This window comes from Chiloscyllium punctatum, chromosome 21 (genome assembly GCF_047496795.1).
Source record: "Chiloscyllium punctatum isolate Juve2018m chromosome 21, sChiPun1.3, whole genome shotgun sequence".
NCBI lineage: Eukaryota > Metazoa > Chordata > Chondrichthyes > Orectolobiformes > Hemiscylliidae > Chiloscyllium > Chiloscyllium punctatum.
This window is the reverse complement of record NC_092759.1, coordinates 14,941,088-14,956,006: the sequence shown is the minus strand read 5'-3', so window position 1 is coordinate 14,956,006 and position 14,919 is coordinate 14,941,088. Positions and strand designations below refer to the sequence as shown.

The 14,919-nt window shown below is 53.3% G+C and overlaps 19 non-coding genes across 19 annotated transcripts; all 19 read right to left on the bottom strand.

Annotated features, from left to right (window-relative positions):
- Nucleotides 1–429: 429 nt before the first annotated feature.
- On the bottom strand, nucleotides 430–501 carry trnaq-uug (transfer RNA glutamine (anticodon UUG)). The gene has a single exon. It is a non-coding gene; the product is annotated as a tRNA-Gln (tRNA).
- A 262-nt stretch (nucleotides 502–763) lies between these two features.
- Nucleotides 764–835, bottom strand: trnaq-cug (transfer RNA glutamine (anticodon CUG)). The gene has a single exon. It is a non-coding gene; the product is annotated as a tRNA-Gln (tRNA).
- Nucleotides 836–2,019: 1,184 nt separating this feature from the next.
- Nucleotides 2,020–2,091, bottom strand: trnaq-uug (transfer RNA glutamine (anticodon UUG)). The gene has a single exon. It is a non-coding gene; the product is annotated as a tRNA-Gln (tRNA).
- A 262-nt stretch (nucleotides 2,092–2,353) lies between these two features.
- trnaq-cug (transfer RNA glutamine (anticodon CUG)) lies at nucleotides 2,354–2,425 on the bottom strand. Its single transcript has one exon. It is a non-coding gene; the product is annotated as a tRNA-Gln (tRNA).
- A 1,184-nt stretch (nucleotides 2,426–3,609) lies between these two features.
- Nucleotides 3,610–3,681, bottom strand: trnaq-uug (transfer RNA glutamine (anticodon UUG)). Its single transcript has one exon. It is a non-coding gene; the product is annotated as a tRNA-Gln (tRNA).
- A 262-nt stretch (nucleotides 3,682–3,943) lies between these two features.
- Nucleotides 3,944–4,015, bottom strand: trnaq-cug (transfer RNA glutamine (anticodon CUG)). The gene has a single exon. It is a non-coding gene; the product is annotated as a tRNA-Gln (tRNA).
- A 1,184-nt stretch (nucleotides 4,016–5,199) lies between these two features.
- Nucleotides 5,200–5,271, bottom strand: trnaq-uug (transfer RNA glutamine (anticodon UUG)). The gene has a single exon. It is a non-coding gene; the product is annotated as a tRNA-Gln (tRNA).
- Nucleotides 5,272–5,533: 262 nt separating this feature from the next.
- Nucleotides 5,534–5,605, bottom strand: trnaq-cug (transfer RNA glutamine (anticodon CUG)). The gene has a single exon. It is a non-coding gene; the product is annotated as a tRNA-Gln (tRNA).
- A 1,184-nt stretch (nucleotides 5,606–6,789) lies between these two features.
- trnaq-uug (transfer RNA glutamine (anticodon UUG)) lies at nucleotides 6,790–6,861 on the bottom strand. Its single transcript has one exon. It is a non-coding gene; the product is annotated as a tRNA-Gln (tRNA).
- A 262-nt stretch (nucleotides 6,862–7,123) lies between these two features.
- Nucleotides 7,124–7,195, bottom strand: trnaq-cug (transfer RNA glutamine (anticodon CUG)). The gene has a single exon. It is a non-coding gene; the product is annotated as a tRNA-Gln (tRNA).
- A 1,184-nt stretch (nucleotides 7,196–8,379) lies between these two features.
- Nucleotides 8,380–8,451, bottom strand: trnaq-uug (transfer RNA glutamine (anticodon UUG)). Its single transcript has one exon. It is a non-coding gene; the product is annotated as a tRNA-Gln (tRNA).
- Nucleotides 8,452–8,713: 262 nt separating this feature from the next.
- Nucleotides 8,714–8,785, bottom strand: trnaq-cug (transfer RNA glutamine (anticodon CUG)). The gene has a single exon. It is a non-coding gene; the product is annotated as a tRNA-Gln (tRNA).
- Nucleotides 8,786–9,969: 1,184 nt separating this feature from the next.
- On the bottom strand, nucleotides 9,970–10,041 carry trnaq-uug (transfer RNA glutamine (anticodon UUG)). The gene has a single exon. It is a non-coding gene; the product is annotated as a tRNA-Gln (tRNA).
- Nucleotides 10,042–10,303: 262 nt separating this feature from the next.
- On the bottom strand, nucleotides 10,304–10,375 carry trnaq-cug (transfer RNA glutamine (anticodon CUG)). Its single transcript has one exon. It is a non-coding gene; the product is annotated as a tRNA-Gln (tRNA).
- Nucleotides 10,376–11,559: 1,184 nt separating this feature from the next.
- trnaq-uug (transfer RNA glutamine (anticodon UUG)) lies at nucleotides 11,560–11,631 on the bottom strand. Its single transcript has one exon. It is a non-coding gene; the product is annotated as a tRNA-Gln (tRNA).
- Nucleotides 11,632–11,893: 262 nt separating this feature from the next.
- Nucleotides 11,894–11,965, bottom strand: trnaq-cug (transfer RNA glutamine (anticodon CUG)). The gene has a single exon. It is a non-coding gene; the product is annotated as a tRNA-Gln (tRNA).
- A 1,184-nt stretch (nucleotides 11,966–13,149) lies between these two features.
- On the bottom strand, nucleotides 13,150–13,221 carry trnaq-uug (transfer RNA glutamine (anticodon UUG)). Its single transcript has one exon. It is a non-coding gene; the product is annotated as a tRNA-Gln (tRNA).
- Nucleotides 13,222–13,483: 262 nt separating this feature from the next.
- trnaq-cug (transfer RNA glutamine (anticodon CUG)) lies at nucleotides 13,484–13,555 on the bottom strand. Its single transcript has one exon. It is a non-coding gene; the product is annotated as a tRNA-Gln (tRNA).
- A 1,184-nt stretch (nucleotides 13,556–14,739) lies between these two features.
- Nucleotides 14,740–14,811, bottom strand: trnaq-uug (transfer RNA glutamine (anticodon UUG)). The gene has a single exon. It is a non-coding gene; the product is annotated as a tRNA-Gln (tRNA).
- Nucleotides 14,812–14,919: the final 108 nt, after the last annotated feature.

Below are 14,919 nucleotides of genomic sequence, written 5' to 3'. Positions count from 1 at the left end.
GCCTGGCTTTGCCGCTCCTCTCCCTGGTAAAATTGCTGTTTCTCTGTGTCCAGCTGTTCCTGTGAATTGTTGAATCAAATTAAAGAAAAGAGCACCTGTCCAGCATGCGCCTCATTTCAATTCCTGTCACCTTTTCACCAGCTGTCTGTGGAACACAGAGAGGAGCTCCAAAAACAACACCGCTTGACTGCAGCTTGTCTCTTAATGCTGTGTCCTTCGAAGAAAACACATCCGTGGTTCAGGAGAGAGCAAAAGCAGGCACCGGTGGCGAGCTTAAGACGCCACCTCGGGATTGGCATCATCCCGTTCTGGCAGAAATGCGATGAGATCTGACTCCAAGGTGCTAAAAGGGCTGCTCTTACAATTGGCCCGTAGGCAGATTTCACTGGCGCGTCCCACATTAAACAAGGGCCGGGACGAAGCAAGTCAAGGTTCCGCCGAGATTCGAACTCGGATCGCTGGATCCAAAGTCCAGAGTGCTAGCCATTACACCACGGAACCAGCAGTGCTGCCGCCTCAGGCAGGCCTGAGCTTTCCTGCATTCACACTTGCAGCAACGCTCTCAGAATCTGGTCTCTCGCTGCTGCGTCCTTGGCAGGGAATACTTGCGTGGTACAGGGCAGAGCAAAAGCAGCTCGCGCGCTCGACGCAGGAGCATCGCAAACACTGTCGCAAGGGGAAAACCAGCCCACTTCCATCATGGGTGTGGAATTTGTGAAATCAACAGTTCTGTCGAAGACAATCGCTCACGCTGCCAGAAAGAAGGCTCCACCGAGATTTGAACTCGGATCGCTGGATTCAGAGTCCAGAGTGCTCACCATTACACCATGGAACCCTGAGACAGCAGGGGCTGCCGAACCACTGCTCAAGGATGTTTGCCTCCTTCGTCAAGCGTGGAAACAACAACGACAAGGATCACAATGGCGACTGTGGATCTGCTGATCCAGCAGCTCGTGCACTCGGTCTTTCGCAAGTGCAACCACGCTGTCTCGGCCTGCTGCCCTGTAAGGCCGGTCGCCCTCGCCTCCGAAATCCACTTTGCCGAAGTTTTCGAAAGCAGCTCGGGCCGTGCCAGATATGCCGACCTGTCCGCGAAACCTAGTTTCTCAGCGGGAGCAGGGCTGCTGTCGGCCATGAACAACTCTGAGCCGGGCTACTGCTCGCTAATCTCTCTCACTGGCAAACTTTCAAGCTGCTGGACAATCGCCTCGCCAGCATTTCACTTTGGCTTCAGCTTTCTCACCTCACAGTTAGCCTTCCTTCTGCTAAGTACAGCTGTAGGACAAGTCGCACATCTGCAGTACAGCTGCCTATTCAAACAGCACCGCTGCTGTTTCTCTCCCTTACCGGCGGCCATCGCTGTGTCAGCGCTGCGATGAGCAATGCTTTTAAGCAAAGTGAGATCTCAGACGGACTGTGTTCAAGAGCACGTGTCCCTGGCTTTCCGGGAGTCTGCATTGTATGCACTGTTTTTGATGTCGTTGGACTGCCTTGTACGTACAAATGTCATTGTTACCGTTTTGTAGTGATTGAAACTGGGATTTGAGGTTCCTGGTTTCCCTGAAAACTGGTTGAACGGTAGGGCTCGGGGCCTGGCTTTGCCGCTCCTCTCCCTGGTAAAATTGCTGTTTCTCTGTGTCCAGCTGTTCCTGTGAATTGTTGAATCAAATTAAAGAAAAGAGCACCTGTCCAGCATGCGCCTCATTTCAATTCCTGTCACCTTTTCACCAGCTGTCTGTGGAACACAGAGAGGAGCTCCAAAAACAACACCGCTTGACTGCAGCTTGTCTCTTAATGCTGTGTCCTTCGAAGAAAACACATCCGTGGTTCAGGAGAGAGCAAAAGCAGGCACCGGTGGCGAGCTTAAGACGCCACCTCGGGATTGGCATCATCCCGTTCTGGCAGAAATGCGATGAGATCTGACTCCAAGGTGCTAAAAGGGCTGCTCTTACAATTGGCCCGTAGGCAGATTTCACTGGCGCGTCCCACATTAAACAAGGGCCGGGACGAAGCAAGTCAAGGTTCCGCCGAGATTCGAACTCGGATCGCTGGATCCAAAGTCCAGAGTGCTAGCCATTACACCACGGAACCAGCAGTGCTGCCGCCTCAGGCAGGCCTGAGCTTTCCTGCATTCACACTTGCAGCAACGCTCTCAGAATCTGGTCTCTCGCTGCTGCGTCCTTGGCAGGGAATACTTGCGTGGTACAGGGCAGAGCAAAAGCAGCTCGCGCGCTCGACGCAGGAGCATCGCAAACACTGTCGCAAGGGGAAAACCAGCCCACTTCCATCATGGGTGTGGAATTTGTGAAATCAACAGTTCTGTCGAAGACAATCGCTCACGCTGCCAGAAAGAAGGCTCCACCGAGATTTGAACTCGGATCGCTGGATTCAGAGTCCAGAGTGCTCACCATTACACCATGGAACCCTGAGACAGCAGGGGCTGCCGAACCACTGCTCAAGGATGTTTGCCTCCTTCGTCAAGCGTGGAAACAACAACGACAAGGATCACAATGGCGACTGTGGATCTGCTGATCCAGCAGCTCGTGCACTCGGTCTTTCGCAAGTGCAACCACGCTGTCTCGGCCTGCTGCCCTGTAAGGCCGGTCGCCCTCGCCTCCGAAATCCACTTTGCCGAAGTTTTCGAAAGCAGCTCGGGCCGTGCCAGATATGCCGACCTGTCCGCGAAACCTAGTTTCTCAGCGGGAGCAGGGCTGCTGTCGGCCATGAACAACTCTGAGCCGGGCTACTGCTCGCTAATCTCTCTCACTGGCAAACTTTCAAGCTGCTGGACAATCGCCTCGCCAGCATTTCACTTTGGCTTCAGCTTTCTCACCTCACAGTTAGCCTTCCTTCTGCTAAGTACAGCTGTAGGACAAGTCGCACATCTGCAGTACAGCTGCCTATTCAAACAGCACCGCTGCTGTTTCTCTCCCTTACCGGCGGCCATCGCTGTGTCAGCGCTGCGATGAGCAATGCTTTTAAGCAAAGTGAGATCTCAGACGGACTGTGTTCAAGAGCACGTGTCCCTGGCTTTCCGGGAGTCTGCATTGTATGCACTGTTTTTGATGTCGTTGGACTGCCTTGTACGTACAAATGTCATTGTTACCGTTTTGTAGTGATTGAAACTGGGATTTGAGGTTCCTGGTTTCCCTGAAAACTGGTTGAACGGTAGGGCTCGGGGCCTGGCTTTGCCGCTCCTCTCCCTGGTAAAATTGCTGTTTCTCTGTGTCCAGCTGTTCCTGTGAATTGTTGAATCAAATTAAAGAAAAGAGCACCTGTCCAGCATGCGCCTCATTTCAATTCCTGTCACCTTTTCACCAGCTGTCTGTGGAACACAGAGAGGAGCTCCAAAAACAACACCGCTTGACTGCAGCTTGTCTCTTAATGCTGTGTCCTTCGAAGAAAACACATCCGTGGTTCAGGAGAGAGCAAAAGCAGGCACCGGTGGCGAGCTTAAGACGCCACCTCGGGATTGGCATCATCCCGTTCTGGCAGAAATGCGATGAGATCTGACTCCAAGGTGCTAAAAGGGCTGCTTTTACAATTGGCCCGTAGGCAGATTTCACTGGCGCGTCCCACATTAAACAAGGGCCGGGACGAAGCAAGTCATGGTTCCGCCGAGATTCGAACGCGGATCGCTGGATTCAAAGTCCAGAGTGCTAGCCATTACACCACGGAACCAGCAGTGCTGCCGCCCCAGGCAGGCCTGAGCTTTCCTGCATTCACACTTGCAGCAACGCTCTCAGAATCTGGTCTCTCGCTGCTGCGTCCTTGGCAGGGAATACTTGCGTGGTACAGGGCAGAGCAAAAGCAGCTCGCGCGCTCGACGCAGGAGCATCGCAAACACTGTCGCAAGGGGAAAACCAGCCCACTTCCATCATGGGTGTGGAATTTGTGAAATCAACAGTTCTGTCGAAGACAATCGCTCACGCTGCCAGAAAGAAGGCTCCACCGAGATTTGAACTCGGATCGCTGGATTCAGAGTCCAGAGTGCTCACCATTACACCATGGAACCCTGAGACAGCAGGTGCTGCCGAACCACTGCTCAAGGATGTTTGCCTCCTTCGTCAAGCGTGGAAACAACAACGACAAGGATCACAATGGCGACTGTGGATCTGCTGATCCAGCAGCTCGTGCACTCGGTCTTTCGCAAGTGCAACCACGCTGTCTCGGCCTGCTGCCCTGTAAGGCCGGTCGCCCTCGCCTCCGAAATCCACTTTGCCGAAGTTTTCGAAAGCAGCTCGGGCCGTGCCAGATATGCCGACCTGTCCGCGAAACCTAGTTTCTCAGCGGGAGCAGGGCTGCTGTCGGCCATGAACAACTCTGAGCCGGGCTACTGCTCGCTAATCTCTCTCACTGGCAAACTTTCAAGCTGCTGGACAATCGCCTCGCCAGCATTTCACTTTGGCTTCAGCTTTCTCACCTCACAGTTAGCCTTCCTTCTGCTAAGTACAGCTGTAGGACAAGTCGCACATCTGCAGTACAGCTGCCTATTCAAACAGCACCGCTGCTGTTTCTCTCCCTTACCGGCGGCCATCGCTGTGTCAGCGCTGCGATGAGCAATGCTTTTAAGCAAAGTGAGATCTCAGACGGACTGTGTTCAAGAGCACGTGTCCCTGGCTTTCCGGGAGTCTGCATTGTATGCACTGTTTTTGATGTCGTTGGACTGCCTTGTACGTACAAATGTCATTGTTACCGTTTTGTAGTGATTGAAACTGGGATTTGAGGTTCCTGGTTTCCCTGAAAACTGGTTGAACGGTAGGGCTCGGGGCCTGGCTTTGCCGCTCCTCTCCCTGGTAAAATTGCGGTTTCTCTGTGTCCAGCTGTTCCTGTGAATTGTTGAATCAAATTAAAGAAAAGAGCACCTGTCCAGCATGCGCCTCATTTCAATTCCTGTCACCTTTTCACCAGCTGTCTGTGGAACACAGAGAGGAGCTCCAAAAACAACACCGCTTGACTGCAGCTTGTCTCTTAATGCTGTGTCCTTCGAAGAAAACACATCCGTGGTTCAGGAGAGAGCAAAAGCAGGCACCGGTGGCGAGCTTAAGACGCCACCTCGGGATTGGCATCATCCCGTTCTGGCAGAAATGCGATGAGATCTGACTCCAAGGTGCTAAAAGGGCTGCTTTTACAATTGGCCCGTAGGCAGATTTCACTGGCGCGTCCCACATTAAACAAGGGCCGGGACGAAGCAAGTCATGGTTCCGCCGAGATTCGAACTCGGATCGCTGGATTCAAAGTCCAGAGTGCTAGCCATTACACCACGGAACCAGCAGTGCTGCCGCCCCAGGCAGGCCTGAGCTTTCCTGCATTCACACTTGCAGCAACGCTCTCAGAATCTGGTCTCTCGCTGCTGCGTCCTTGGCAGGGAATACTTGCGTGGTACAGGGCAGAGCAAAAGCAGCTCGCGCGCTCGACGCAGGAGCATCGCAAACACTGTCGCAAGGGGAAAACCAGCCCACTTCCATCATGGGTGTGGAATTTGTGAAATCAACAGTTCTGTCGAAGACAATCGCTCACGCTGCCAGAAAGAAGGCTCCACCGAGATTTGAACTCGGATCGCTGGATTCAGAGTCCAGAGTGCTCACCATTACACCATGGAACCCTGAGACTGCCGGGGCTGCCGAACCACTGCTCAAGGATGTTTGCCTCCTTCGTCAAGCGTGGAAACAACAACGACAAGGATCACAATGGCGACTGTGGATCTGCTGATCCAGCAGCTCGTGCACTCGGTCTTTCGCAAGTGCAACCACGCTGTCTCGGCCTGCTGCCCTGTAAGGCCGGTCGCCCTCGCCTCCGAAATCCACTTTGCCGAAGTTTTCGAAAGCAGCTCGGGCCGTGCCAGATATGCCGACCTGTCCGCGAAACCTAGTTTCTCAGCGGGAGCAGGGCTGCTGTCGGCCATGAACAACTCTGAGCCGGGCTACTGCTCGCTAATCTCTCTCACTGGCAAACTTTCAAGCTGCTGGACAATCGCCTCGCCAGCATTTCACTTTGGCTTCAGCTTTCTCACCTCACAGTTAGCCTTCCTTCTGCTAAGTACAGCTGTAGGACAAGTCGCACATCTGCAGTACAGCTGCCTATTCAAACAGCACCGCTGCTGTTTCTCTCCCTTACCGGCGGCCATCGCTGTGTCAGCGCTGCGATGAGCAATGCTTTTAAGCAAAGTGAGATCTCAGACGGACTGTGTTCAAGAGCACGTGTCCCTGGCTTTCCGGGAGTCTGCATTGTATGCACTGTTTTTGATGTCGTTGGACTGCCTTGTACGTACAAATGTCATTGTTACCGTTTTGTAGTGATTGAAACTGGGATTTGAGGTTCCTGGTTTCCCTGAAAACTGGTTGAACGGTAGGGCTCGGGGCCTGGCTTTGCCGCTCCTCTCCCTGGTAAAATTGCGGTTTCTCTGTGTCCAGCTGTTCCTGTGAATTGTTGAATCAAATTAAAGAAAAGAGCACCTGTCCAGCATGCGCCTCATTTCAATTCCTGTCACCTTTTCACCAGCTGTCTGTGGAACACAGAGAGGAGCTCCAAAAACAACACCGCTTGACTGCAGCTTGTCTCTTAATGCTGTGTCCTTCGAAGAAAACACATCCGTGGTTCAGGAGAGAGCAAAAGCAGGCACCGGTGGCGAGCTTAAGACGCCACCTCGGGATTGGCATCATCCCGTTCTGGCAGAAATGCGATGAGATCTGACTCCAAGGTGCTAAGAGGGCGGCTTTTACAATTGGCCCGTAGGCAGATTTCACTGGCGCGTCCCACATTAAACAAGGGCCGGGACGAAGCAAGTCATGGTTCCGCCGAGATTCGAACTCAGATCGCTGGATTCAAAGTCCAGAGTGCTAGACATTACACCACGGAACCAGCAGTGCTGCCGTCTCAGGCAGGCCTGAGCTTTCCTGCATTCACACTTGCAGCAACGCTCTCAGAATCTGGTCTCTCGCTGCTGCGTCCTTGGCAGGGAATACTTGCGTGGTACAGGGCAGAGCAAAAGCAGCTCGCGCGCTCGACGCAGGAGCATCGCAAACACTGTCGCAAGGGGAAAACCAGCCCACTTCCATCATGGGTGTGGAATTTGTGAAATCAACAGTTCTGTCGAAGACAATCGCTCACGCTGCCAGAAAGAAGGCTCCACCGAGATTTGAACTCGGATCGCTGGATTCAGAGTCCAGAGTGCTCACCATTACACCATGGAACCCTGAGACTGCAGGGGCTGCCGAACCACTGCTCAAGGATGTTTGCCTCCTTCGTCAAGCGTGGAAACAACAACGACAAGGATCACAATGGCGACTGTGGATCTGCTGATCCAGCAGCTCGTGCACTCGGTCTTTCGCATGTGCAACCACGCTGTCTCGGCCTGCTGCCCTGTAAGGCCGGTCGCCCTCGCCTCCGAAATCCACTTTGCCGAAGTTTTCGAAAGCAGCTCGGGCCGTGCCAGATATGCCGACCTGTCCGCGAAACCTAGTTTCTCAGCGGGAGCAGGGCTGCTGTCGGCCATGAACAACTCTGAGCCGGGCTACTGCTCGCTAATCTCTCTCACTGGCAAACTTTCAAGCTGCTGGACAATCGCCTCGCCAGCATTTCACTTTGGCTTCAGCTTTCTCACCTCACAGTTAGCCTTCCTTCTGCTAAGTACAGCTGTAGGACAAGTCGCACATCTGCAGTACAGCTGCCTATTCAAACAGCACCGCTGCTGTTTCTCTCCCTTACCGGCGGCCATCGCTGTGTCAGCGCTGCGATGAGCAATGCTTTTAAGCAAAGTGAGATCTCAGACGGACTGTGTTCAAGAGCACGTGTCCCTGGCTTTCCGGGAGTCTGCATTGTATGCACTGTTTTTGATGTCGTTGGACTGCCTTGTACGTACAAATGTCATTGTTACCGTTTTGTAGTGATTGAAACTGGGATTTGAGGTTCCTGGTTTCCCTGAAAACTGGTTGAACGGTAGGGCTCGGGGCCTGGCTTTGCCGCTCCTCTCCCTGGTAAAATTGCGGTTTCTCTGTGTCCAGCTGTTCCTGTGAATTGTTGAATCAAATTAAAGAAAAGAGCACCTGTCCAGCATGCGCCTCATTTCAATTCCTGTCACCTTTTCACCAGCTGTCTGTGGAACACAGAGAGGAGCTCCAAAAACAACACCGCTTGACTGCAGCTTGTCTCTTAATGCTGTGTCCTTCGAAGAAAACACATCCGTGGTTCAGGAGAGAGCAAAAGCAGGCACCGGTGGCGAGCTTAAGACGCCACCTCGGGATTGGCATCATCCCGTTCTGGCAGAAATGCGATGAGATCTGACTCCAAGGTGCTAAAAGGGCTGCTTTTACAATTGGCCCGTAGGCAGATTTCACTGGCGCGTCCCACATTAAACAAGGGCCGGGACGAAGCAAGTCATGGTTCCGCCGAGATTCGAACCCGGATCGCTGGATTCAAAGTCCAGAGTGCTAGCCATTACACCACGGAACCAGCAGTGCTGCCGCCCCAGGCAGGCCTGAGCTTTCCTGCATTCACACTTGCAGCAACCCTCTCAGAATCTGGTCTCTCGCTGCTGCGTCCTTGGCAGGGAATACTTGCGTGGTACAGGGCAGAGCAAAAGCAGCTCGCGCGCTCGACGCAGGAGCATCGCAAACACTGTCGCAAGGGGAAAACCAGCCCACTTCCATCATGGGTGTGGAATTTGTGAAATCAACAGTTCTGTCGAAGACAATCGCTCACGCTGCCAGAAAGAAGGCTCCACCGAGATTTGAACTCGGATCGCTGGATTCAGAGTCCAGAGTGCTCACCATTACACCATGGAACCCTGAGACTGCAGGGGCTGCCGAACCACTGCTCAAGGATGTTTGCCTCCTTCGTCAAGCGTGGAAACAACAACGACAAGGATCACAATGGCGACTGTGGATCTGCTGATCCAGCAGCTCGTGCACTCGGTCTTTCGCAAGTGCAACCACGCTGTCTCGGCCTGCTGCCCTGTAAGGCCGGTCGCCCTCGCCTCCGAAATCCACTTTGCCGAAGTTTTCGAAAGCAGCTCGGGCCGTGCCAGATATGCCGACCTGTCCGCGAAACCTAGTTTCTCAGCGGGAGCAGGGCTGCTGTCGGCCATGAACAACTCTGAGCCGGGCTACTGCTCGCTAATCTCTCTCACTGGCAAACTTTCAAGCTGCTGGACAATCGCCTCGCCAGCATTTCACTTTGGCTTCAGCTTTCTCACCTCACAGTTAGCCTTCCTTCTGCTAAGTACAGCTGTAGGACAAGTCGCACATCTGCAGTACAGCTGCCTATTCAAACAGCACCGCTGCTGTTTCTCTCCCTTACCGGCGGCCATCGCTGTGTCAGCGCTGCGATGAGCAATGCTTTTAAGCAAAGTGAGATCTCAGACGGACTGTGTTCAAGAGCACGTGTCCCGGGCTTTCCGGGAGTCTGCATTGTATGCACTGTTTTTGATGTCGTTGGACTGCCTTGTACGTACAAATGTCATTGTTACCGTTTTGTAGTGATTGAAACTGGGATTTGAGGTTCCTGGTTTCCCTGAAAACTGGTTGAACGGTAGGGCTCGGGGCCTGGCTTTGCCGCTCCTCTCCCTGGTAAAATTGCGGTTTCTCTGTGTCCAGCTGTTCCTGTGAATTGTTGAATCAAATTAAAGAAAAGAGCACCTGTCCAGCATGCGCCTCATTTCAATTCCTGTCACCTTTTCACCAGCTGTCTGTGGAACACAGAGAGGAGCTCCAAAAACAACACCGCTTGACTGCAGCTTGTCTCTTAATGCTGTGTCCTTCGAAGAAAACACATCCGTGGTTCAGGAGAGAGCAAAAGCAGGCACCGGTGGCGAGCTTAAGACGCCACCTCGGGATTGGCATCATCCCGTTCTGGCAGAAATGCGATGAGATCTGACTCCAAGGTGCTAAAAGGGCTGCTTTTACAATTGGCCCGTAGGCAGATTTCACTGGCGCGTCCCACATTAAACAAGGGCCGGGACGAAGCAAGTCAAGGTTCCGCCGAGATTCGAACTCGGATCGCTGGATTCAAAGTCCAGAGTGGTAGCCATTACACCACGGAACCAGCAGCGCTGCCGCCTCAGGCAGGTCTGAGCTTTCCTGCATTCACACTTGCAGCAACGCTCTCAGAATCTGGTCTCTCGCTGCTGCGTCCTTGGCAGGGAATACTTGCGTGGTACAGGGCAGAGCAAAAGCAGCTCGCGCGCTCGACGCAGGAGCATCGCAAACACTGTCGCAAGGGGAAAACCAGCCCACTTCCATCATGGGTGTGGAATTTGTGAAATCAACAGTTCTGTCGAAGACAATCGCTCACGCTGCCAGAAAGAAGGCTCCACCGAGATTTGAACTCGGATCGCTGGATTCAGAGTCCAGAGTGCTCACCATTACACCATGGAACCCTGAGACAGCAGGGGCTGCCGAACCACTGCTCAAGGATGTTTGCCTCCTTCGTCAAGCGTGGAAACAACAACGACAAGGATCACAATGGCGACTGTGGATCTGCTGATCCAGCAGCTCGTGCACTCGGTCTTTCGCAAGTGCAACCACGCTGTCTCGGCCTGCTGCCCTGTAAGGCCGGTCGCCCTCGCCTCCGAAATCCACTTTGCCGAAGTTTTCGAAAGCAGCTCGGGCCGTGCCAGATATGCCGACCTGTCCGCGAAACCTAGTTTCTCAGCGGGAGCAGGGCTGCTGTCGGCCATGAACAACTCTGAGCCGGGCTACTGCTCGCTAATCTCTCTCACTGGCAAACTTTCAAGCTGCTGGACAATCGCCTCGCCAGCATTTCACTTTGGCTTCAGCTTTCTCACCTCACAGTTAGCCTTCCTTCTGCTAAGTACAGCTGTAGGACAAGTCGCACATCTGCAGTACAGCTGCCTATTCAAACAGCACCGCTGCTGTTTCTCTCCCTTACCGGCGGCCATCGCTGTGTCAGCGCTGCGATGAGCAATGCTTTTAAGCAAAGTGAGATCTCAGACGGACTGTGTTCAAGAGCACGTGTCCCTGGCTTTCCGGGAGTCTGCATTGTATGCACTGTTTTTGATGTCGTTGGACTGCCTTGTACGTACAAATGTCATTGTTACCGTTTTGTAGTGATTGAAACTGGGATTTGAGGTTCCTGGTTTCCCTGAAAACTGGTTGAACGGTAGGGCTCGGGGCCTGGCTTTGCCGCTCCTCTCCCTGGTAAAATTGCTGTTTCTCTGTGTCCAGCTGTTCCTGTGAATTGTTGAATCAAATTAAAGAAAAGAGCACCTGTCCAGCATGCGCCTCATTTCAATTCCTGTCACCTTTTCACCAGCTGTCTGTGGAACACAGAGAGGAGCTCCAAAAACAACACCGCTTGACTGCAGCTTGTCTCTTAATGCTGTGTCCTTCGAAGAAAACACATCCGTGGTTCAGGAGAGAGCAAAAGCAGGCACCGGTGGCGAGCTTAAGACGCCACCTCGGGATTGGCATCATCCCGTTCTGGCAGAAATGCGATGAGATCTGACTCCAAGGTGCTAAAAGGGCTGCTCTTACAATTGGCCCGTAGGCAGATTTCACTGGCGCGTCCCACATTAAACAAGGGCCGGGACGAAGCAAGTCAAGGTTCCGCCGAGATTCGAACTCGGATCGCTGGATCCAAAGTCCAGAGTGCTAGCCATTACACCACGGAACCAGCAGTGCTGCCGCCTCAGGCAGGCCTGAGCTTTCCTGCATTCACACTTGCAGCAACGCTCTCAGAATCTGGTCTCTCGCTGCTGCGTCCTTGGCAGGGAATACTTGCGTGGTACAGGGCAGAGCAAAAGCTGCTCGCGCGCTCGACGCAGGAGCATCGCAAACACTGTCGCAAGGGGAAAACCAGCCCACTTCCATCATGGGTGTGGAATTTGTGAAATCAACAGTTCTGTCGAAGACAATCGCTCACACTGCCAGAAAGAAGGCTCCACCGAGATTTGAACTCGGATCGCTGGATTCAGAGTCCAGAGTGCTCACCATTACACCATGGAACCCTGAGACTGCAGGGGCTGCCGAACCACTGCTCAAGGATGTTTGCCTCCTTCGTCAAGCGTGGAAACAACAACGACAAGGATCACAATGGCGACTGTGGATCTGCTGATCCAGCAGCTCGTGCACTCGGTCTTTCGCAAGTGCAACCACGCTGTCTCGGCCTGCTGCCCTGTAAGGCCGGTCGCCCTCGCCTCCGAAATCCACTTTGCCGAAGTTTTCGAAAGCAGCTCGGGCCGTGCCAGATATGCCGACCTGTCCGCGAAACCTAGTTTCTCAGCGGGAGCAGGGCTGCTGTCGGCCATGAACAACTCTGAGCCGGGCTACTGCTCGCTAATCTCTCTCACTGGCAAACTTTCAAGCTGCTGGACAATCGCCTCGCCAGCATTTCACTTTGGCTTCAGCTTTCTCACCTCACAGTTAGCCTTCCTTCTGCTAAGTACAGCTGTAGGACAAGTCGCACATCTGCAGTACAGCTGCCTATTCAAACAGCACCGCTGCTGTTTCTCTCCCTTACCGGCGGCCATCGCTGTGTCAGCGCTGCGATGAGCAATGCTTTTAAGCAAAGTGAGATCTCAGACGGACTGTGTTCAAGAGCACGTGTCCCTGGCTTTCCGGGAGTCTGCATTGTATGCACTGTTTTTGATGTCGTTGGACTGCCTTGTACGTACAAATGTCATTGTTACCGTTTTGTAGTGATTGAAACTGGGATTTGAGGTTCCTGGTTTCCCTGAAAACTGGTTGAACGGTAGGGCTCGGGGCCTGGCTTTGCCGCTCCTCTCCCTGGTAAAATTGCGGTTTCTCTGTGTCCAGCTGTTCCTGTGAATTGTTGAATCAAATTAAAGAAAAGAGCACCTGTCCAGCATGCGCCTCATTTCAATTCCTGTCACCTTTTCACCAGCTGTCTGTGGAACACAGAGAGGAGCTCCAAAAACAACACCGCTTGACTGCAGCTTGTCTCTTAATGCTGTGTCCTTCGAAGAAAACACATCCGTGGTTCAGGAGAGAGCAAAAGCAGGCACCGGTGGCGAGCTTAAGACGCCACCTCGGGATTGGCATCATCCCGTTCTGGCAGAAATGCGATGAGATCTGACTCCAAGGTGCTAAAAGGGCTGCTTTTACAATTGGCCCGTAGGCAGATTTCACAGGTGCGTCCCACATTAAACAAGGGCCGGGACGAAGCAAGTCAAGGTTCCGCCGAGATTCGAACTCGGATCGCTGGATTCAAAGTCCAGAGTGCTAGCCATTACACCACGGAACCAGCAGTGCTACCGCCTCAGGCAGGCCTGAGCTTTCCTGCATTCACACTTGCAGCAACGCTCTCAGAATCTGGTCTCTCGCTGCTGCGTCCTTGGCAGGGAATACTTGCGTGGTACAGGGCAGAGCAAAAGCTGCTCGCGCGCTCGACGCAGGAGCATCGCAAACACTGTCGCAAGGGGAAAACCAGCCCACTTCCATCATGGGTGTGGAATTTGTGAAATCAACAGTTCTGTCGAAGACAATCGCTCACGCTGCCAGAAAGAAGGCTCCACCGAGATTTGAACTCGGATCGCTGGATTCAGAGTCCAGAGTGCTCACCATTACACCATGGAACCCAGAGACAGCAGGGGCTGCCGAACCACTGCTCAAGGATGTTTGCCTCCTTCGTCAAGCGTGGAAACAACAACGACAAGGATCACAATGGCGACTGTGGATCTGCTGATCCAGCAGCTCGTGCACTCGGTCTTTCGCAAGTGCAACCACGCTGTCTCGGCCTGCTGCCCTGTAAGGCCGGTCGCCCTCGCCTCCGAAATCCACTTTGCCGAAGTTTTCGAAAGCAGCTCGGGCCGTGCCAGATATGCCGACCTGTCCGCGAAACCTAGTTTCTCAGCGGGAGCAGGGCTGCTGTCGGCCATGAACAACTCTGAGCCGGGCTACTGCTCGCTAATCTCTCTCACTGGCAAACTTTCAAGCTGCTGGACAATCGCCTCGCCAGCATTTCACTTTGGCTTCAGCTTTCTCACCTCACAGTTAGCCTTCCTTCTGCTAAGTACAGCTGTAGGACAAGTCGCACATCTGCAGTACAGCTGCCTATTCAAACAGCACCGCTGCTGTTTCTCTCCCTTACCGGCGGCCATCGCTGTGTCAGCGCTGCGATGAGCAATGCTTTTAAGCAAAGTGAGATCTCAGACGGACTGTGTTCAAGAGCACGTGTCCCTGGCTTTCCGGGAGTCTGCATTGTATGCACTGTTTTTGATGTCGTTGGACTGCCTTGTACGTACAAATGTCATTGTTACCGTTTTGTAGTGATTGAAACTGGGATTTGAGGTTCCTGGTTTCCCTGAAAACTGGTTGAACGGTAGGGCTCGGGGCCTGGCTTTGCCGCTCCTCTCCCTGGTAAAATTGCGGTTTCTCTGTGTCCAGCTGTTCCTGTGAATTGTTGAATCAAATTAAAGAAAAGAGCACCTGTCCAGCATGCGCCTCATTTCAATTCCTGTCACCTTTTCACCAGCTGTCTGTGGAACACAGAGAGGAGCTCCAAAAACAACACCGCTTGACTGCAGCTTGTCTCTTAATGCTGTGTCCTTCGAAGAAAACACATCCGTGGTTCAGGAGAGAGCAAAAGCAGGCACCGGTGGCGAGCTTATGACGCCACCTCGGGATTGGCATCATCCCGTTCTGGCAGAAATGCGATGAGATCTGACTCCAAGGTGCTAAAAGGGCTGCTTTTACAATTGGCCCGTAGGCAGATTTCACAGGTGCGTCCCACATTAAACAAGGGCCGGGACGAAGCAAGTCAAGGTTCCGCCGAGATTCGAACTCGGATCGCTGGATTCAAAGTCCAGAGTGCTAGCCATTACACCACGGAACCAGCAGTGCTACCGCCTCAGGCAGGCCTGAGCTTTCCTGCATTCACACTTGCAGCAACGCTCTCAGAATCTGGTCTCTCGCTGCTGCGTCCTTGGCAGGGAATACTTGC